Consider the following 23974-nt stretch of genomic DNA (forward strand, 5'->3'; position numbering starts at 1 on the left):
AAGCAAGAGCAAACACATTCAAAAGCTAGCAGAAGGCAAGAAATAACTAAGATCAGAGCAGAACTGAAGGAGATAGAGACACAAAAAACCCTCCAAAAAATCAATGAATCCAGGAGCTGGTTTTTTGAAAAGATCAACAAAATTGATAGACTGCTAGCAAGACTAATAAAGAAGAAAAGAGAGAAGAATCAAATAGATGCAATAAAAAATGAAAAGGGGATATCACCACCGACCCCGCAGAAATACAAACTACCATCAAGGAATACTCTAAACACCTTGACACAAATAAACTAGAAAACCTAGAAGAAATGGATAAATTCCTGGACACATACACTCTCCCAAGACTAAACCAAGAAGAAGTTGGATCCCTGAATAGACCAATAACAAGCTCTGAAATTGAGGCAATAATTAATAGCCTACCAACCAAAAAAAAAAGTCCAGGACAAGACAGATTCACAGCTGAATTCTGCCAGAGGTACAGGAGGATCTGGTACCATTCCTTTTGAAATTATTCCAATCAATAGAAAAAGAGAGAATCCTCCCTAACTCATTTTATAAGGCCAACATCATCCTGATACCAAAGCCGGGCAGAGACACAACAAAAAAAGAGAATTTTAGACCAATATCCCTGATGAGCATCGATGCAAAAATCCTCAATAATATACTGGCAAAACGAGTCCAGCAGCACATTAAAAAGTTTATCCACCATGATTAAGTGGGCTTCATCCCTGGGATGCAAGGCTGGTTCAACATATGCAAATCAATAAACGTAGTCCAACATATAAACAGAACCAAAGACAAAATCCAAATGATTATCTCAATAGATGCAGAAAAGGTCTTTGACAAAATTCAACAGCCTTCATGCTAAAAACTCTCCATAAATTTGGTATTGATGGAACATATCTCAAAATAATAAGAGCTATTTATGACAAACCCACAGCCAATATAATACTGAAGGGGCAAAGACTGGAAGCATTCCCCTTGAAAACTGGCACAAAACAGGGATGCCCTATCTCATCATTCCTATTCAACATAGTGTTGGAAGTTCTGGCCAGGGCAATCGGGCATGAGAAAGAAATAAAGGGTATTCAATTAGGAAAAGAAGAAGTCAAATTGTACCTGTTTGCAGATGACATGATTGTATATTTAGAAAACCCCATCGTCTCAGCACAAAATCTCCCTAAGCTGATAAACAACTTCAGCAAAATCTCAGGACACAAAATGAATGTGCAAAACTCACTAGCATTCTTATACACCAGTAACAGATAAACAGAGAGCCAAATCATGAGTGAACTTCCATTCACAATTGCTTCAGAGAATAAAATACCTAGGGATCCAACTTACAAGGGATGTGAAGGACCTCTTCAAGGAGAACTACAAACCACTGCTCAATGAAATAAAAGAGGACACAAACAAATGGAAGAACAGTCCATGATCATGGATAGGAAGAATGAATATCCTGAAAATGGCCATACTGCCCAAGGTAATTTATAGATTCAATGCCATCCCTATTAAGCTACCAATGACTTTCTTCATAGAATTGGAAAAAACAAAAACAAAACAAAACAAACAAACAAACAAACAAAAAGACTACTTTAAAGTTCATGTGGAACCAAAAAAGAGCCCGCATTGCCAAGACAATCCTAAGTCAAAAGAACAAAGCTGGAGGCATCATGCTACCTGACTTCAAACTATACTACAAGGCTACAGTAACCAAAACAGCATGGTACTGGTACCAAAACAGAGATATAGACCAATGGAACAGAATAGAGCCCTCAGAAATAATACCAGACATCTACAACCATCTGATCTTTGACAAACCTGACAAAAACAAGAAATGGGGAAACGATTCTCTATTTAATAAATGGTGCTGGGAAAACTGGCTGGCCATAAGTCAAAAGCTGAAACTGGATCCCTTCCTTACACCTTAAACAAAAATTAATTCAAGATGGATTAGAGACTTAAATGTTAGACCTAATACCATAAAAACCCTAGAAGAAAACCTAGACAATACCATTCAGGACATAGGCATGGGCAAAGACTTCATGTCTAAAACACCAAAAGCAATGGCAACAAAAGTAAAAATGGACAAATGGGATCTAATTAAACTAAAGAGCTTCTGCACAGCAAAAGAAACTACCATCAGAGTGAACAGGCAAACTACAGAATGTGAGAAATTTTTATTTTTTTATTTTTTTATTTTTATTTTTATTATTATTATTTTTTTTGGTGAGACGGAGTCTCGCTCTGTTGCCCAGACTAGAGTGCAGTGGCGCAATCTCGGCTCACTGCAAGCTCCACCTCCCGGGTTCACGCCATTCTCCTGCCTCAGCCTCCCGAGTAGCTGGGACTACAGGCGCCTGCCACCGCGCCTGGCTAATTTTTTGTATTTTTAGTAGAGACTGGGTTTCACTGTGTTAGCCCGGATGGTCTCAATCTCCTGACCTCGTGATCCGCCCGCCTCGGCCTCCCAAAGTGCTGGGAAAATTTTTGCAATCTACTCATCTGACAAAGGGCTAATATCCAGAACCTACAAAGAACTCAAACAAATTTACAAGAAAAAAACAAATAACACCATCAAAAAGTGGGCAAGGAAATGAACAGACACTTCTCAAAAGAAGACATTTATGTAGCCAACAGACACACGAAAAAATGCTCATCATCACTCGCCATCAGAGAAATGCAAATCAAAACCACAGTGAGATACCATCTCACACCAGTTAGAATGGCGATCATTACAAAGTCAGGAAACAACAGGACGTGGAGAAATAGGAATACTTTTACACTGTTGGCGGGACTGTAAACTAGTTCAACCATTGTGGGGAAACAGTATGTAGATTCCTCAAGGATCTAGAACTAGAAATACCATTTGACCCAGCCATCCCATTACTGGCTATATACCCAAAGGATTATAAATCATGCTGCTATAAAGACACCTGCACACGTATGTTTATTGCGGCACTGTTCACAATAGCAAAGACTTGGAACCAACCCAGATGTCCATCAATGACAGACTGGTTTAAGAAAATGTAGCACTTTATGCCATGGAATACTATGCAGCCATAAAAAAGGATGAGTTTGTGTTCTTCGTAGGAACATGGATGCAGCTGGAAACCATCATTCTCAGCAAACTATCACAAGAACAGAAAATCAAACACTGCATGTTCTCACTCATAGACGGGAATTGAACAATGAGATCACTTGGACAAAGGAAGGGGAACATCACCTACTGGGGCCTGTTGTGGGGTCGGGGGAGGGAGGAGGGATAGCATTAGGAGATATACCTAATATAAATGATGAGTTAATGGGTGCAGCACACCAACCTGGCACATGTATGCATATGTAACAAACCTGCACATTGTGCACATGTACCCTAGAACTTAAAGTATAATAATAAAGAAATAAAAATAAAAATAAAAATGTGGCTATAAGCAACAACACAAATGAATCTCATGAACATAATTTTGAGGGAAAATAGACAGATATAAAAATTATATACAATGTAATTCCAGTGTGAAGTTCAAACAGGCTTTTAGCAGTCTGGATCCTGGTTACCCTGGAGAGAGAGCGTCTGCTTAGTGATTGGCAGGAGTCTTAAAGAGGGCTTTTGGAGTGCTGCTCGGGTTCTATTTCTTATTCTTGGTGCTGATTAAATAAACAGATTCAGATTACGAACATGTATTGGGATGTACATTACGATTTTTACACTTTTCTAAATTAATATTCTACTGCAGACAAAGTTTATTTTCAAAATGAAAGCTATATATCAGTTATGTTTTGCACAAAAATTGTAAATGGTGGAATTTGGCTAATGATTGAATTAATATTAGAAAACAGGGAGAGACACATTTGGAACCTGGAATGAGACTCTGATAAGCTGTAAAAAACAGTTCTAAGAAATTTCAATGTGCTAAAATAATGCACAAAACAATATGAATACTGACATAGGTACAGTTTAGTTTTACCAAACTAATCTGAAATTAATGTAGATAATGAGGTATCAGCAGAGCTGGTCAAACAGTCCACACACAAGTTTATGCAGCAATGCATTTTTGTGAAACAGTGACAATATTCTCAAAAGCCAGGCACTTTATGTATTAAAATATCTTGCAATTTAATAAGATTAAGCTGAAAAGGAAGTATGATGTAAAGCCACTATACTGTCTACCTAATGATACTATAGAAGTTATATAAAGGATTTTAGGCTTTAAGAGATTAAATGAAGGACTCTCGGGACTTGTTTTAATTCTATTCTTCTCTATATTTTAAGAGATTGAGAAAAATGGAAACTTCTCTTGTTTGGAAAAAGTTCAATGAAATCAATGGCTCAATGCCTTTTGGGGAAATTCAGCTATTCACTGTATGGTGTTTGGACTCTATTTCAAAGTGGCTCTAAGGTGTTATAAAAAGTGGTAATTAAGTTTATCAAACTGATTTGTATAGATTTTTGCCTGCAGCTAATGCTACATTTGTTTTGATAAACTCAGTGATAACAGGCTTAAGTCTTACTTATTTTTCTAAAGAAAAGTCTCTTGACCATAATACAGTCTGTCACAGACAAAGACAAATTCTGCAACTCTTGTTCTATTCAAAGTATAGAAATGTGCAATTTGAGCTAGAAATACATTGTAATGGGGCATTAATTATTCTTCAATTTGGCATTTTTCCTAGACATTAGCACCCAACACAGGAAAGGGTAGCCTTCTTGGTATTGGCAGGAGAGGGTGTAAATAGTCAAATTTGTATGATTACAAAGCTTGAAAGACTGCTTCAGTCTTACAACACACTAAATATTAATAGTTAAGCATATATCTTTAGTTGTCTAAAGTATCCCCATGCTGTTTTGGGTACGGTATTTTTTATTAGTTTGGTCTGCATGCTTTGCCTTTTTTAGCAGATCACTTTGCACATGGAAGTCAGATTACACAGTTTTCATATCAACCTCCACCAGTCCCACAGAGCTACCTGCTTGGTATCCGTCTTCCTTTTCCCTTCTGTTATCGTGGAATGTGTTCCTTTCCCTACCAGCTACTTATTTGCGTGTAATGTAGTTTCTCTCTTTCTCTATAATAACTGTCTTTAATGGGTACTATCTTTTGTAATGCCCCTTATTTTGTCTTTTTTATGGATAAAAGCACTTACATGCAAGTAAACTAATTTACAAATGAGAGAATAAAAGACATAGGAGCAAAAATCCACATGTGTTCAAAATCAAAAGCAACTAGGTGCAAACAAAAATAAAATACATAAGAAAAAATAAAAACAACTTGGGCAAAACTAAAAATAAGACCTATAAAATCCTTTAAATGTATATAAAATAAAGCTTTATTATTAATTTCCTTTTGGGATTATATGAGTGAGTTGTAAAGATAGAAAATTCCATTGCATTGACCTATTTACTATAAGAATAATACTAATATTAATGAATTAGATAACTATTGTGAACTGTATTTTTGCTTCATAAATTATTTATCAGATTATACCTCAAGAAAAGCCCCTAGAACAGGGCCCGAATTTCTCTGGAAAAGTCGTAAGGAGCAATTATCAGTGAAAGGCCTTCTCTGTATTTCTGTACTTTTTTCTGTATATGTGCTGAAGATCTATTTCTAGAATAACCCAGGTTTCTGGATCATGGCATAGTGAGTGTACCCTGTGTTCTAATAACCAAGCAAAAGTATTCATCAAATGATGGGAACACAGTGCCTCAGAGAGGGTATTGTCAGAGTAATAGTAATGTTAGAGTGAAAAACGAATGTTAGCGTGAAAAAGTTCCTGGGGATTACCTGAGGACTACCTATTGCCCTTTCCACTGTCTGCATGCCCACCACAGGCATGGGATACCTAACATCAGGACAAAAAGATTCTCTTAGTTGTAGTTTATTGTCTCATTACATTCACTGTTAATATGAAAGGACCAGTGTTATGGAAGACACTCATCCAACTGGCAGACTCCCATCTTCATGGGTTTCAGTTATCCCAGAAAATGAACACATGCCTTAATCCTTTACTCTTTAAATTCTATTAATAAAATTGCCTAACCTTTCTAAAATAACAAATCATATATGTGAATCACTGACAGACAGCAGGGAAGGAATATTTGATTGGGAAGGAAAAGCTCACCAAACAATATTTAGTTTGGTTTTGTTACATGGAATTTCCTTACTAAAGGTGATAAATGTTTCTTAACACTAAGCTTCACCACTAAAACTCTACATTCAAAATGAAAAGAAAATTAGGCTTTGCTAATTTTTTTAGTATGTCATCTTTGAAATACAAAGGGTCATTCTCACTGTAATTTGTGTTTTTTATATATATACATTTGGGAAAATATACAGATATATATGCACACATATATATTATACATACATATGTATGCTAAGAGCTAAAATAGCTTTAAGCTATTAAGCTAAATAGCTAAAAGACCATGTATTATTTTTAAACAAATTGTCTTTCAATACCTACACAGTATATTAAATATAAAATATTCATTTATTTATGAAAATATGCTAGACAGTAGAATAAATGCTAAGATAACCAATATAAATATACTATTACTCTTCTAGTAGTCTTGTTGATTAAGTCTGTTTACTCTGGGGAGAAAGAATAATAATATTTCATTGTGTTAACAAATTATAAATGTATTTCTCTCAACAAAGTCTGATTATAGTACTCAGTGGGTAACATTCCATGTAGTATTACCGGATCTTGACTTCTGCCAGACTTCAACACTATCAATTTCTAAAGCTGTGTTGTCTGATATAGTAGGTGTTAGTCACATGTGGATCTTTAAGTTTAAATTAATTAAAATTCAAAATTAAATTTCTCTAGTGAAATGGGTGTATTTCAAGTTCTCAATAGATGCATGTGGTTACCACATTGAAAAGTCAAGAATTAACTCTTCTCGAGCCTTTAATTCATATATATGACAAGCTTATCATTTATAGAGTAAGGAGAGCATACACACACATAGGAAAAATGGAAAACAATGTAGGAGATTTTAGGATTTAGGATTTAAATCAAGTACTTCACTTTCCTTCTTACATTTTTTGTTGGTCAGAGGTATGCTCTGGGACCCACATAAATGCAAGAAAAACTGGAAATAGATATCTTTATTCCAAAGAAGAAAATTAAAACAAAATCCGGTGAACAAATAGCATTGCTTTTGCTACAGTCTATATTTGTAGTCAACAAGCAATCCATTTTCCTCTCAATAACTAAAATTTACTCACATGTCTACTCTCCAAAAGAGATATACCAAAGTCTTACACAGTTTCTGCATATAGTTTGAAGTTTATTCCTGTTTCATGGACAAATCTCAGAAAAACAAACAATTATCACAATGGCCAAATTGGATGAGATTTTTAGGATGTTTTTAAACCTTTAAAACTCTGATTTAATAGTGCCCACAGAAGAAATTATGTAACACAATGAAAATGAAATTGATGTTCTTCTTGATTAAAAACATGAATGAAGGCGTCCAAGTAACTATTTATTTTTGAAGGGTTGCTGTATTTAAGGGGAAGAGCTAGTCTACTTTATTAATGTGCTCCTTTTCTTCTCCATACACCTGTATGCTATGCTTACAAAAATATTTTTAGAGGTAATGAATAAACATAAAGAGAACTTGAGGTAGCTTTTTAGCTTAACTAAATGAATTGTTGTATAGTGATAATTACAACAATCATCTGTCAACACTAAAGTCTACATTTATTTCTGCTTCTAAAGCCAAAAAAGTCACATTGTATATTAATTAGAATGTTATGTCTTTGCTTTGTCAGAAAAAATATGCATTTGATTATTATGAATTAAATGGGAGAAAACAGATCATTCATGGGATTAAAAATTCAAAAACAGTGAATATAGGATTAATATAAAGGGTGGAATGAAAACATCATAGTTTTAATTGGAATCCTTTTGTAAGGGAATATCAAAGAAAAAATTAGGCAATTACCAAGCAACAATGAAAAATGCAAAGATGACTATTCTCAGTTATAGCCCACAGCTGCTCTTGTACTTCCTGGAAAATAAACAGCCTCAATTATAAACTTGGCAGAAAGAATAATGTTTGTGAGTTATAATTAATGTAACTTACATGAGCTGATTTTCTCAGTTTTATGACCAGTAACCTACAGGTGAACAAAATATTCCATGTTTAAGATGTAGCTCATAATTTGGCACTGATTAACATTTAACATACAAAACAATGTTACTTAGTGCATTTATTTGAAATCGGAAATATTCTTCAGGACAAAGCATAAAAGATAAAAAAATTTGCATTTTAAATAATTATTATTTTATTTATTCATGCTACTCTCATAACTTATTTTCACATTGCTAGTGTAAAATGATTGTTTGGAAAAATAATTGTTTTATACAAATGTCCCTTGTTATCTGGAGTTGGTTATTTAAAAAATTACACTAAATATTAATAATGAAATAAATATTTAAGAATCTACCTTGAGAAAGATTGAAACATGAAATATATTTGTAATTGGAATTGCTATTCAAGCAACATATTTGTGAATTATTAAGGGTCAAATTTAAATTTCAAAAGTAAGCTAAATATTATACATTCATTTTTTTCCAGTATTTCAACACTAAAATATCTGTTCATATTCTTGTTGATCAAAATAAACAACACTATAAGAATATGGACTCTTTCTGAATAATTATATCAAGTCAGAAAACATAAGGAACATATTTTATAGTTTGTTTATAATAGAATGCTTCATGCAGTTTTGTATCTCTTAAGAAATAATTTGTCCCCAATGCAACATGTAATTTAGAACACTTAATCTTTGGGATATAAAGGAAATAAAATCTAAAAGCCCTCAGTATGCATTTAAAACATGCATTTCTCATACTACAAGCAATATTGTTTTTGCTCTCTCTGCTAAAGAGATCATTTAACACAGTTACTCCACTCTCTATTCATGCTGAATGCTAGGAATACATTGCTATGGAGTGACAGTATTAGCATAAATTTTAGCCAGTGCACATTTGTTTCTTGCCAGCTACCATCTTCTCATTTTACCTGGTAGACCAGAAATAAAGGAAAGCAAAATTATGAGTATTTTTAATTGGAAAGCACTTATATGAAGGCATTTGTGTTGAAATATTAAGTATTGAATGAAGACTGTGATATAAAATGATTGGTAAAAGATCTGGAAGGATATTAACCAAATTTTTCAATGATGATTGCTACTGGTGAGAGTAGGAGGGTTAGGATGGGAATAAATGTAGGCCCTCACAACTTTCTCTAAGTAATTGCAGTGAGCATTTGTTGTTTTGAGCTGGATGCCATTTACATACTTATACTTTATTGCCGAATACCAAGTAAAAGTGAAAAGCAGGGCTTCACTCTAACTACATAATTTTAATGGGGGCCAATGATCTTTTATTCTCCATTAGCTAGGGTCAATGAGATGCTACTCATCAAGATACTGTGTCTTGGTGAGTGACAAAAAACCTCAGAAGCCATAGATTTTTCAGCAGATATTAACTGTTTCCAAAATCTATTTTTCCTCATTTTTAACATTGCAAACGATCTCCTCAAGTTTTTAGTGACACATATGGCCAAATAGCAACTCTTAAAGCTCTATATAACCATGTGACTAAACTCTATCAAAGAAAATGTGAGCAGAAGTGAGATATGCCACTTATGTATAATATCTTCAAAGTGAGATTACACACCTTCCACTGCCGTTTTCTGCCAGCCCTACATCTGAAACCAGATGTGACGATGGTGAGTCCTTTTTGACAACATGGATACGATTCATATCCATAAGGTTCATGGAGCAAAGACATGGAAAAACCTGAGTCAGTTTCTGAATACATTCAGGAAGCAGAGCAGCCCAGATGACACACCAGATACTCCTCCAAACTTCCTATAAATTTGTCCCACACTGTTCTAGATTCACACCTCTGCATCTTCCACCCTTTCCTTTCCTCCGGATAGTGACGCCCCAGCATCTGAGAGAATTGTCTGGTAAAGAGAAACCATCTGAAAGAGAAAGATGTGAAACAAACTAACAAGGCAAAATCGGAATTCTCTTAAGCGAGCAAAAGAAAAAATATCATTCACAAGAAAATATTTCTGAGATTATTAGTAGTCGCAAAAATCATAGAGTTCAAAAGAGAGTTGCAAATTTAAAAGGGAAGTTACCAGATATGGGTTTTTTTGCTTACTTGTTATGTGAGGGATCAGAACTAGTAAATCATATAAGAAAGAAACAAACGAATAAATTGGTGTGTATTTATTAATTATCATATATATTTGAAGTTACAATAGAAATATAAATTATGGATGGAAATTCAATTAATATTGAAAAGCTAGAAACTTTAACCATCTTAACAAATTCACATTTACGGTCACATGAAAATCCTAAAATGGAACAGTTCTTTGATCATCATCACACTTACACAGTAATGAGTAATTTTCAAAACTTAAAATGTTTTAAAGTACTTTAGAATAAATTACCTTATACCTTGCTTTCGGCTATATGTAAGTTACTAAATTCAATCTCTGTTAGCCCAGACAATAAATTTAACCCTCGATTCCTAACTAAAGCATGTACTTGAAGTGTTGAGCCTTTTCCTTTAAAGCTTATTCATGTCATATTTGAAAAGTAATTATGATTGAGCCAAGTCTCAGGGCTTCTCTGAAATTCTGCTTCCATATTATAGTAACAGAAGTGTGATTTCAATTTTCTCTTTTTAATTGAGAAATAATTGAGGACATTTTTGAAAAGAAGTCAAGTGCTTGTTTTCTCTGAATAATCCTGCAATTTTGTTTTTTGAGTGTAGCATCATGGACCACGTGTTTAATGCTGATGAGCAAATTGTGTTTAAGCCAGAAATGTAAGAAGCGTTTGCAGATAAAAGAAATACAGTGAGTTGAAGCAGACAGAACTAATTAATGTGGATCCATTCCAATTGAAAATTGTGTGATGTTTACAGTTAAGAAGGGAAATGTATGGTTCATAAGTCAAAAACTCAAATGACAGAGGTAAATCAAGATATCAAAATAAGCAGCAACCATGAAGATAGGAATATGTTGGATTACATCACCAGTTGAAATTATTATGTACATTTTATTTAAACTGATATTGGGATCCATTTCATACTCAAGATATAGATTTAGGCTATTATTATTACCACTTGAATGGAAAGGCTTATATCCTTAAAATATTATAATGGGATAAATTCCAAGTACAATTTTCTTATTGTTAGTATACAATATATATAGTATTGTTTCTAGAATTACTTTAAACAGTAAGTGGATATGATCTCTTAAAAGACAGAATTTCTCCACATCCTTATGCTAGAAATAAAATATAATAAAAGTAAATAAAAATTAAAATTTAGACAGATAAATTATTTAATAATAAATAATTAAGTGTTAGAATATTAAATTCTAAAGTAAATAATATGAATAGATAACAGAGATAAAAACAGCGAGTACCTGGTATGTATACATGCTTGTTTCCTTTTTAAGAGGGGGTGTAATACTTAACGAGTTTGGAGTAGAAATAGACTTTTAAGTTACAAGATTTTAATTTTAAGAGTAGATTTATTAAAAAGTTTCTGAATCCTTTATTATTCACTTGATTTGCATTTCTTCAGATGTAAAAAGCAGCCCGACTGAAATGTAAGTAACAAACCAATGGCTATAAAAGCTAACTTCAGCTTGAGTTTTTTATCATTATCAGATTGTATAATATTTTTCAATTTAGCATACACTTTTAAAATCATTATATGCAAATAGCACAATCAAATTCTTATGTTCCCTTTCTCCAATCTTATGCGCTATCTCATTTATCAAACTTCAATGAGAAAAACAATTCTTAAAGTAAATAAGAAAAAAGGAAAAAAATGGCTGAACTTTACAGTCGACTGGTTGAGCATTTATTTGAATTAAACATTTAAGTGTCGCTAATTAAATCATTAACCTTTACATTAAAAATTCTACTTCACACTGTGTACTACACTGCAGTTCAGCTGTAGTTCAGGTGTTAGTTAATTAAATCTAAAGCCAAGATATTTGTTTGAAAATCCTCTATTAATTCATTTAGTAGGATGCTGAAAAACATTCAGAGCAATTTCTAGATATATTTTGCTACTATTTTATTATTAAAAAGCTTTATTCTTAATTATTTAGTAATTTGACCAAAAACACAAAACATCATCTACTAATTAAGATGCACAATTATGGGACTTTCAAATATAAATATAATTGGGATTATAGATCCTTTATACTAATTACACATTTTCATTTCAATTCTATACTCTGTATTTATGATGTGATGTTCATTTTTAGATTGAATTCAAGAAAATGTAATTAAATTAATGACATTTTACATAAAGACAAATATAATTTAGAATTATTTTCCTCAGTTACAGTAAACATTCTACACATTATTGCACTTACTATATAATTATGTGGTAAAAAAATGAACCTTGGTTTTATAAATTTAAAAGATATATTGAAATCAGTTTGACTTAGACCACCAAGCATAAAGATAGACATATATGCTATCTATCTATCTATCCTATCTCTTATGTTCCAAATATCTACTTGCTTCTCAGAATAACTTTTTCTGAGATTCCTATTATATAGGCATTTTTCCACATGACATTTTTACCCCTCTCAAGCTCTCAATAATGTAAACATTTAGAATTATATGTTTTGTTATGTAATTTATACTTTTATAATTTTTATAAAAATGAAACAAAAATTTATTTTAAGGTAGAATGAAAACATTTCTTAAGTTAACCAGATGAAGAAATTTTGAAAAGCATAGTTTCCAGCTTAACTAAATTGATTTTTAAAAAGTTCAGAATAATGATATTTACTCACAGAAATATGTGCAGAAGTGTCTCCTCATAGAACATTATTAATAAGCTATATATAAGCTGCCTATGTTGATTATTTTTAGTGAGCATAGAATTTGTGAGGACTGGTTGAATGGAGGATAAATGTAATCACAGCTATGCATTTCTTTTTTGCATTGTTTTATAGTAGTGTAAAAATAGGAGGATCCTCGAATATGAAAAAAAGCACATTTTAAATAGTGTTTCTGAATATATTGTTCAAACCTCATAACTTGATGTAGCAAAAACAAGCACCTTGGCAGCTATTTCTCATGATGTTTTGTTCCAACAACTTTAAGTTCCAGAAGGAATATCTTATCTATGCATGGTTCTTTCCCTTATCCTTTGAATAATTTATAAAATTTACTGCAATATCTAGTTTTAATGTAGTATCTGGTTTTGACAAATCAACCCTTTATCTTAGCACAGCTTGTTGAAAAATCACCAGCAAGATTGTTCTTAAGATTCATGGAACACTTTTGGCCAAAAAGGAGACTGAGTGGAAAGATACCAGGATTGAGGATATCAGGATTATCCCGAGGATAAAAGGATTTCTTTCTGGGCATCCTTGGGATGAATTAGTACAATTCTTAAATAACTTTCTGAAGCAATTTTACAAGATCCAAACACAAGCCAGGAAGATTTGGCCAAGGGAAGAAACAAAATGAAAAGCACTTTAAAAATAAACAAAAGTAAGCACAAATTACTATTTCCTTGCTGTTTTAGCATTCTTATTGAAAATACCACTTATAAAGAGAGAAAATATAATAATCTAAGATAAAGAAAAATATATTTATTTTTGTTTCTGTTAATGGGGAACTGTTTACATCGTATCATATTAAGTGAAGAATTTAATCCATTTACATTTAAGGTTATCATTGATAGACAAGTACTTAACTCCTGGCATTTGGTTGTTTTCTTGTTTTGTTTATCCTTTGTTCCTTATTTTCTCTCTTTTTTGTATCATTGTAGTTTGGTGGCTTTCTGTAGTGCTAAAGTTTGATACTTTTCTTTTCCTCTTTTATGTGTCTGCTCTATCTACTTTTATACCTCAGAATAGTGGAGTACAGTTGTCATTTGGGTTCTTGTGGGGAGGAGGAAATAGCACAGTGATGACTCTACTTTTTAGGCAATGGATGCCTCTGAAGCTCAGACTCTAGTCCAGCTCCAGAGAAGAGAGGTACTAGAGTCTGTTTGCCTGTCGGACAGGGCATCTCGTGTCAACCACTACTCTATTGCCTTGGGAGAGGGTACTACATTAGCTCAGTTCTAAAACACAAAGCTCCTCAGTTTGACCAAGCCACTAATTACCAAGGGATAATGTGTCCCTTCATCTCAGACCTCGGGAAGATGACTGCTCTGGGTGGCCCAGGCACCATTTCCATGGAATGTAGGCCACAGCTTCAGCTTAGGTACTAGGATGTGTTACCTCTTTGAGTAGCCAAAGCACCTCTTCCTGGGTTTTAGGACACTACTTCAGGTTAGGCTGAGGAGACAAGACTTTCCTAAGTGACCAAGGTACTATATTCCCAAAAGATAGGGTGTTACTTTAGCTGTAGGTCAAGCATCTAGGCAAAGAGGATGGGCGGAGTGGCTCCATTTTCTCTTGGTCCCACAGAGAAAGGTGTAACAGCTATTCACAACTAGGCTTGGGGATGTCAGAAAACTGGGCTGCTGTGGTTTGGCAAAAACTTAGCCTCAGGGGTAGAGGGCCATTGCTACTCACCCCTAGAGCAAGACAGGCTCCAGCCATAGTTTCCATTCCAAGATGGCATGGCACAGTCATTCTGTGGGCTACAGGTGTTAGGGCTTAGCGTTGGCTTTTTCTCTTAGGGGAACACAGCTTTCTAGCCTTTAGGCAGCTCCCTCATCTGGGCTTAGTGACTATGAAGACTGCACGAAACCTGAATGTGGGGTCTGTTGGTGTCCAAGGAGTTGACAAAGGCCCTATTGCTTAACTCCTTGTCATAAGGAAAAGTTCCTCCTGATTCCCAGTTGATCCAAGTTATAAAATGGGTTAGTGGACAGTGCCCTCTCCCATTCCTTTACATGGTCATCCAGAGTTTCTTTGCTTACTAGGCTTTCTGATACATTTCTGGTAAACTCCAGAACTCTCCTTCAGGTATTTTCATTAAAATGTAGTTGTTTCTTCATTGTTCTGGCTTTCTTTGTGAGGGTGACAAGTGCTAGAGGCTTCCAGTCAGCCATCTTGCTGACATCACTCTGATTTTCTAATATGGAGTTTAAGATTTCATTGCATTTACTATATATATGTTCTTTTTGCAGATATGAAGTTTCCAAGTATTCTCCTAATTATTGGTAGCTTGTCTTTCTTTTAAAGGAGTCTTTTGTATGTCACAAGACTCTTTTAGTAATCATGTTTTCTTTATAAATCATAGATGTAATCTCATTTCTAGAAATTTGTGTAAACTTAAGTCACTTTTTTGTTTTCTTTTATAAATTTTTATAATTTTACAGTTTGCATTTTAATTTGAAATTCACTTTGTGTTAATTTTTGTATGCAGGTAATGTGATCTTATGTTGAACTTGTTTTTCTAAATGTGAAACTCCAATTTTTCCCAAACCATTTGTTGAAATACTCCTCTTTCCCAATTGAATTGGTGTAGCTCCTTGTTATAGATATACATAAAATGACTATATTTGTGTTAATCTGTTTCTGGATTTTCTATTCTATTCCATGGTTCAATGGGCGGACTTCCTCACAAATATACTGTCCTTATTCAGAAACAAAGGAGAAATGCCTCCTTAGCTCAAGCAATTTTTCCACCTCAGCCTTCTAAATATCTGGGACTACATGTGTGCACCACAACACCCGGCTAATTTTTGCTTTTTTTTTTTTTTTTTTTGTAGAGATGAAGTTTCACCATGTTGCGCATGACAGTATCAAATTCCTGGGCTCAAGTAATCTACCAATCTCAGCTTCCCAAAGAGCTGATATCACAGGCATGAGCCACTACACCTAGCTCCAACTTTTTATATATATATATATATGTGTGTGTGTGTGTGTGTGTGTGTGTGTATGTGTATATATGTGTGCATATATACACTTTTATATACCACCTTTTTGTCACTTATTGTACAAGTTTGAACTTAAAGTACAATGTTCATTAAAAGTTTTGAAACTGAATATCCTTGTCTTGTTTCCAATCTAAGACAAAAGTGTTCCATCATTATCATTAAATATGATGCTAGCTTTAGGTTTTATGTAAGCTAATTTTATCAGGAGTTTTCTTTTATCATAAATGAGTATTTCATTTAGTCAAATTTTCACCTACTGATTTGGTCATTGTTTGACCATTGTTGTTTCTACTTTAAACATGTAATGTTGTAAGTTAGATTGATTGTTTTTCAACTATTGAGCCAGCCTTGCAATTGTGTATATTATATGTGTATGTTTATGATATGCTATCTTTTCATATATTACAGAATTCAATTTTCAATATTCTGTTGAAGTTTTTGTATTTTAATTTCTTAATTATATTGTTCGGTTGTTTTAATTTTTTTTTTAAATGGAGTGATTCTGACCGAATAAAACTAGTTGCAAAAAATTAACTTATCTTTCTTGAAGGATAAATCATTGTTGGTCTAATTAAAATACAGCATTTCTGTTTTCCTGTATCACCTACCTATTTTTTCCAATTCCCCTTCCAACTAAGATTGATTTATTGCGGTCAGTGGTGCAGTTTGGACAATTTCAAGAGGAAAGAAAAGAATAGTGGCTTCAATTCTTTCTTTCTGCTTGACATGTAGGAGTAAGGGAAAGAAGTATGTAACAAATTCAGCATTCTTCTGACACTCAAAACGTCAACAAGAATGAAAAGCCAGTAGCCTGGAGATTAAATGGACTTTCAGAACTCAGTGGCAGAAGGGTGAGAGGGCTGTGAGGGATAAAGAGTACATATTGCTTACAGCGTACAACACTTCGGTAATGGGCGATCTCAGAAATCACCACTAAAACGTGTATCTGTGTCACCAAAATCTACCTGTACCTCAAAAACTATTGAAATCAAAAAGTATGGAAAGAGATCTGATATCTTGTTAAAGCCCATTAGCCAAAATTCAGCAAGAGTATACCTGTAGTCAACAATAGTAAAGTTGATTAGCTTGCTGTAATATGAGAAAGGTGCATCATGAAAACCTTTGTGGGGAGGGTACCGATAGAGAGGCTTTTTATGTAATTTGGGCTTGCTCCAGGTGATTTTGGAGAGGTATAATATAAATGAAAATTTGGTTCTGGCTGGATGTTTTAAGAAAAATGGGCCATTCATGTGAATATTTTTAATTAAGAAGTAGACAAACGAAGAAGAGCTAGGGTAAAAAAGTAATGGTCACTCACGTTATTCAGAATAGGGAGATGTTTATGCCTAATAAATAAAGTCATTCAAGGGCCTTCATAGGTTATGAGCGGACTTCAGATCTCTTCCATTAATTTTCTTCACTACTTTCTCACATTTGTTATGACCAACATAGTACAGCTCATTTTCGATAAACAAACCTTGTGCTATTCTGAGTATTTGCAATAGACTGAATGTTTATGTCTCACCAAAATTTATATGTTGAAACCTAATCCCTAGTATGATGGCATTTGAAAGTGAGGACCTTGGAAAGTGAGTAGGTCATGAGGGTTGAGCTCTTACGATTGATAGTGGTGGTCTCATATGACGAAGTCAGAGAGCTCCTTCTGTTATGTGAGGACATAACAAAAAACAGCTATAAACTGGAAAGCAACCCTCACGAGACACAGAATTTGCCAATGCCTTATTCTTGGACTTTACCTGAAGAACTGTGAAAAATTTATTTCTGTCATTTATAAATTACTCAGTTAATGATGTTTTGTTATAGCAGCCCACACTGATTAAGATAGTATTCTAGCTCTATTCTTTGGAAAATTACAGCTCACCATTTTGTGCTAAATGTTCAAATTTATTTTGACTTTGTTAATTTTGTGATGACTTTTATTGAATATGATGCTCCTTAAAGGCAAGTACTATATTATATTTATGTTTTTTTACACATAATAACAGCCTGGACATTATATTATTTGAACCATGGTGCACCTGCACAATTTTATGCTGAATTAACCAAATTATATAAATGTTGTTTTAAAATAAATTAACCAAAAATGTCTAGTTTAATAGTATTTTTAGTTATATTCGTTGATGATGCTAAGAATGGAACATAGATGAGGAGAAATTCATGGGCAGGCATAGTATAAGGAAAATAAGACCTACTGGGTTGCTTTGCTGTCAGTTAAGAGAACAAAAACAAAGACATATGCATAGAATGAGGATGCGTCCACTGTCAAAGTAAAATAGCTATTAGCTTGGTTATTGTATAGTTAGGAATTATGACTGTCACATTAATTTATTTGAAGACTTTAAAATTCAGGGGTTTACAAAAAATACTCATTGTCTTATGAAACTTATGGAAAATAAAAATGTAACCAAGCATTAAGACATTGTAGAAATTAGGATGCAAAGATAATCAAGACATATTTCCAGTCAACTTTGTCTGCTCTACTTTTCATGTTAACATTTTACTTTTTGTCATGCTATAAAACGTTTTTACCATGTCATTCCATAAGGGGCAAACAGACCTTTCAAAAGTCTTGGGTATATATTATTTTTGCTGTTGTTAATTTTAATAATACATTCTATTTAACCCAATACATTTTTCAATGTATAGTCAATGTAAACATTACTTATAATATATTTTAAGTTTGTTTTATTAGGTAACTTTTTATTTTTAAAAGTAGTTTTAGATCTACAAAGAAATTGCAAGGACTATACAGATATTCCTTTTACCAAGCTAATCCTAATATTAATATCTTACATTACATTTTTTGTTATGATTTATGAATTAATATTGATACATTATCATTAACTAAAATTCAAAGTTTATACAGATCTTCTTGGTATTTACTTAATGTCTTTTTCATGTTCCAGCACTCCATCCAGGATCCTACATTGCATTTTGTTGCTTTGTCTTCTTCCACTTCTCTGGGAGGACCACAGAGGTAAAGTAACAATTTCATTATTTAATATCAATGATTAATACTATCAACATAAAATGTCACTGTTAACCTTAATTGTCTGGCAGAGGTCATGTTTGTCAGGCTTCTGTATGGTAAATTTACTGTTGCTCTGTCTTTCCATACTCTTTGGAAGGAAGTCATTATGGGCAGCTAACACTTAAAAGTTATGCTCCACCTCCTCCAGGGCAGAGAACCTATAGAGATTATTTGGAATTTTTCTACTTTGAGAGATTTCTTTTCCCACCTTTTATTTACATTTGTGTGAATGCATAGATATTTACTTTGTAATTTGGATTAAAATCCAATGCTATGTTATTTTGTTTCTCACGCTGCTCTAGATTTGACTCTTGGTTTCCCTTTCAGTTGGCTCCACTGTCCCTTTGACATACTCCCATCATTTAGGGGGTTTAATTTATGAGTACTTTACTTTACGACACTAAAAGATGCCTACGTTCATCTTTTTTATTTCCTGCTGCAGCTAGAATTGGCCATCTATTCAAGGTTTCTTGGCCTCCTTTACTGGAGAATAAAATTTGAAACCAAGATGCGAATGCTAGTTCTGCTACTGGCTCATTGTTCATATCTGTCACAGCATTTTGAATTCTTTTATTTCATTTTGGTTCTTTCTAAGAGTTTCCATCTCTCTGATTACATTGCCCATCTGTTCTTCTGTATGGTATTCCTTCTTCTACAATTCTCCTACACTTTGAATTGTGCAGTGCCAAAATGACAACTTTTGCAAGTGGAGTAGTCAAAGATGTTTGACTAACATTTTTGACTGCTGGATTTTAGTTGGAATCTTGCTTTTGGGAAATATTAAATCTGAAAAAGACTTTATCCTAGCTACAGACTATTAGGTAAGTGGCAAGTAGTCAAAATAAAACTGTTTGCTTATTTTAAATGACACTCACTCTAAGTTCTACATGTTTCTCAGTGCCCTGGATAAATTACTTCAGAGATAGCATCAACCCTCATTGTACAAAGTATCAGGAATATCCCTTTTTTATGCAAATGATAATATACCCTCATCAAATTTTAATGGTTGCCACTATTTTTTACTATTTTATTTTCTAAGTAAAATATTTAAACATCAGTGTATCCACATAGTAAATATTGTATAGGAATCTAATGCATAGTGGTATATACATTGTTTTTACATATTCTAGCATCCTCCATGATGTTTTTTTTTTTTTTTTTGCTGGAACAGATTCAATTTACTGAAATTTCTCTTCACATCTAATTTGAAACATGCAACTTGAAATTTTAGTTTTACATATTTTTAGGTGAAATAACATAATAATATTCTAATTATTTACAAGTTATTATGACCAAGAATCAGGACACTCAACCATATGAATTTTAGAGGATCTTAACTATTATCATCATTTAGTAAAATTTAATCATTTTCTCTTAAGGCATTTTATGTACAGGATCATTAAATTTAGCAAAGTCAATGTGTCTTACATTCTCATTTAACTAAATGATAGACTCTACTTTAAAATGCTATATTTGACACTCTCAATAATGTATGTGTTCTTTATCTCCAATAAATGGAAAGTCATTGTCTTAGTTTGTTAGGGCGGATATAACAACGCGCCTTAGACTGAGGAATTTATAAACAACAGGAATGCATTTCTCACAGTGGTGAAGGTTAGAAAGTCCAAGATCAAGGTACCAGCAGATTTGGTGTCTGGTAAGGGCTTGCTCTCTGCCTTCTTTCTGTGTCTTCACATGGTGAATAGGGGCAAGGAAGGTCCTTTAAGCCTTTTTGATAAAGGCAGTAATTCCATTTATGAGGGTGGAGTTGTAACTGGACCCAGAATAGGCTGCTTGCTGCTCAAAAGTCAACCATGAGAGGCAAGTGTTGCTGGGAGAAAAAGTAAGTTTAATTGAAGAACCAGCAAACCAAGAAGATGGCGACTGGTGTTCTTATATACCATCTTAAATTTTAAAATTCATCATAAGGTTTTTTAAGGGAAACTTGGCAAGGGAGACATGTAAGAGTGGTGCAGGATGCAGGGTCTGTGTGTCTTTGTTCTCTCGGCTATCTTGGGTAATTGCCCATCTGGAGGTCTGGCTGGCATTATCTTGACATTAGCCTGATTGTGGTGGAGTAATTTTTCGCCACTTCCACCAGGGAGGAGGATTCCACAATCAGGGCTCTATGCCTGGTTTGTATCAAGATCAGCCTCTGGAAATTCTTAAGTAAGAACATAACTAGATTAGCATACTTTGGAGGAAGGGAGTGTCTAGAGAAGGGAAGAATGATGGGATAAGAGGGAAAGAAAATAAGAAAAAGAAACTGGGTGATTAAAATTTACTTTTAATACTTACGTTCCCAGTTACAGAGTCCTTATAATTTAATCATGTCTTAAAGGTCCCACCTGTTAATACTATCACATCAAATATTAAGTTCTAACATGAATTTAGGTGTAACACCAGCATTAAGTCCATAGCAGCTGTATAGTATTTGGTACAGCAACACCTCAAGTGATTAAAACCAACTTATTCGGACAAGTTCTGTGCTCAATTATATCATTTGGGTTGTATAATAGAGCTCCCCCAATTTAGAGTACTTTTAAATTGTTACATATTATGATATCCATTTATTTCTTGTCTTATTAGGCAAGGTATTTCTGCAATGACTCTAAAATCTGCACTGGGCTAAGTCATGAGGATTCAAATATTGATAAGAAATGCTCATTACCCTTGAAGTTTCCAAAGTATATTATGGACAAATACATAATAATATTTAGAATATAGTAACTACTATAAGAATTTGTACATAAAGTTCTTTAATGTCACCAAGGAAGAGAAAATTAACTCTTCTGGAGCTGCTAAGAGAAGTTGTCATTGTAGTTTATCCTTGAAAAGTGAAATGAATTTCATTATTTAGGAATGAGCAAAGAGGATTAGAGGTGAGGGATGTAAAAAATGGAAGGGCAATGATACTTAAGCGGTGAGGTGTTTTAGGAATAGTGAACAGTTCTGTGAAACTGTGCTAAAAAATAGGTGTTTGAAATACAGGAAGTATGAGAAGAAATTGAGGCTGTAACATAGTTGTCTAAGCATGTTTCAGGCACCTGTTAAGTAAGAATGCTGAACATTTTGGATATGTTTATTATTTTTATAATGTTTGTTTAAAATATTCTATAGTTTGAGTAAAGTAGATTATGCTTGAACATAAAATAAAAGATTGATTGTCACATGAAGAAAAAAGACAAGTCAAATATTTGCACATCTGGGAGCAAGTTAACTTAACTACCATGCAAATGAGCTTAGAAAATTGGGACAATATCCAGTTACCAATGTGCCAATCAATAATGGAATAGTGATGAAATAGCTTATTCACACACACACTCTCACACACACACACTCACACACACACATATATATAATATGTATACATACATATATAATCATGAAGTATTTATTTCAAAGGTGCAGTAAGTATACAAACCAAAGACTTGAAAAGGCAGTGCTTCAGAAGCAGTTAATAGTCTATGTGGAATGGACTGAATATATGTTCAATAAAGAGTTAGCAAGATAGTAACAATTATCATGAGGCCCAAGTTAAAGGGATATCAGGATCCCTAGTAGGGTTCATGCATGATAAAATGTGTGTTTCTTCAGCTTTTTAAACAAGAGATTTGCATTTTGCAATATACAAAATAATTATTTGCCTCACTCGAAATTATACTGTAGATGAAGCTTAAATTGAATATAATGTACATTAAATCCTAATTTGTTATATGAATAGGATGATTGCATTGATTACTTCAAGCATTTATAATTGAGCTATAAAAGTTATTAGTTAAAATAAAAATTAATTTGCTTAAGCAGTATATATTTTGAGATCTAAATATGTATGCTTAAAATATTTCAGGGAGTTTCAGAAATGACACTTTTAAAACAGTAACAAGACAGAAAGATGATTTATTTGTTCCTTTTATGAGATGCCACTTTTTCCACACTAATCAGCACTGAAAATATAATTTATATATTTGTTTTAAAAATAGAATGAAGGGAATTGTGTTCAATAAGCTCATTTTTCATGGTATTTGAAATAGCTGAAGTTATGGAAACCTGCGGGCTAGTGTACATGCATGTTTAAGAAATAAATAACAAAGGAAGAAAGACTGAATTACTTAATCAAAGTTAGAGGGTAGACAAAACGTAGAATTGTAAATAAATATTCACCAATATTCACTATACAAATGTATCTTAGGCATCTTGTTTAGCAATCTGTGTGTGATTTTTTTTGTCTGGTTATTGAAACAGGCATTCACAAATTACATTTTCTGGATATCATAATTACACTTGTTCCCAATATGATTTTGGAATACATGAGTTCATTACTATCTGCCGCCACTTTTAAAAAATTCATCCATTTAATGAATATTGAACTCATTTCTACTCATAGGCCAGGCACTACTTTAGGCAGTGGAGATAACAACAAGGAACAAAATAGATAAAAATACCTTGCTCACTAGGAACTTATATTTTCATGTAAAGAACTGATACACCTTTTAAAATTAATTATTGCTCCAAATTATCATGCTACATGTGTAACAATAAAAACAATGCAGAATAAGAAAAATGTTCTATTATTCTAATATGAGAACTAGGCCACAAATAAATCTATTGCAGCACTGTGTTTCTGGATTTATTCTGATGAAAGTTAGCTAAAATACAAATGATTTAACCTGCCTCTATGCAATATCACAAGAAAGAAATCATGTTAAAGCAAACATGGTAAACTTGTCATGCTCCCGGATAAACACAGCTGCGTGAGAGACTCCAAGCAGCAAGATATGAAGAGAAGAAACCCCCAGGTAATGTACAAAAATGTGGAAAGAAAAAAAATATATATATATAGTTTCATATATATTTTAGGCCATCATATTTCATATATATTTTAAGCCATTAACTCTCTACTGATACTAAGTTTACCTCAGTATTTTCCTTTAGGTCCACACAAATAAACACTTTACTTTTGTCTTTCATGTTTTTACTGTGCTATGTCTGGGCATGAACCTCTGTGAT

This window comes from Papio anubis, chromosome 1 (genome assembly GCF_008728515.1).
Source record: "Papio anubis isolate 15944 chromosome 1, Panubis1.0, whole genome shotgun sequence".
Lineage (NCBI taxonomy): Eukaryota > Metazoa > Chordata > Mammalia > Primates > Cercopithecidae > Papio > Papio anubis.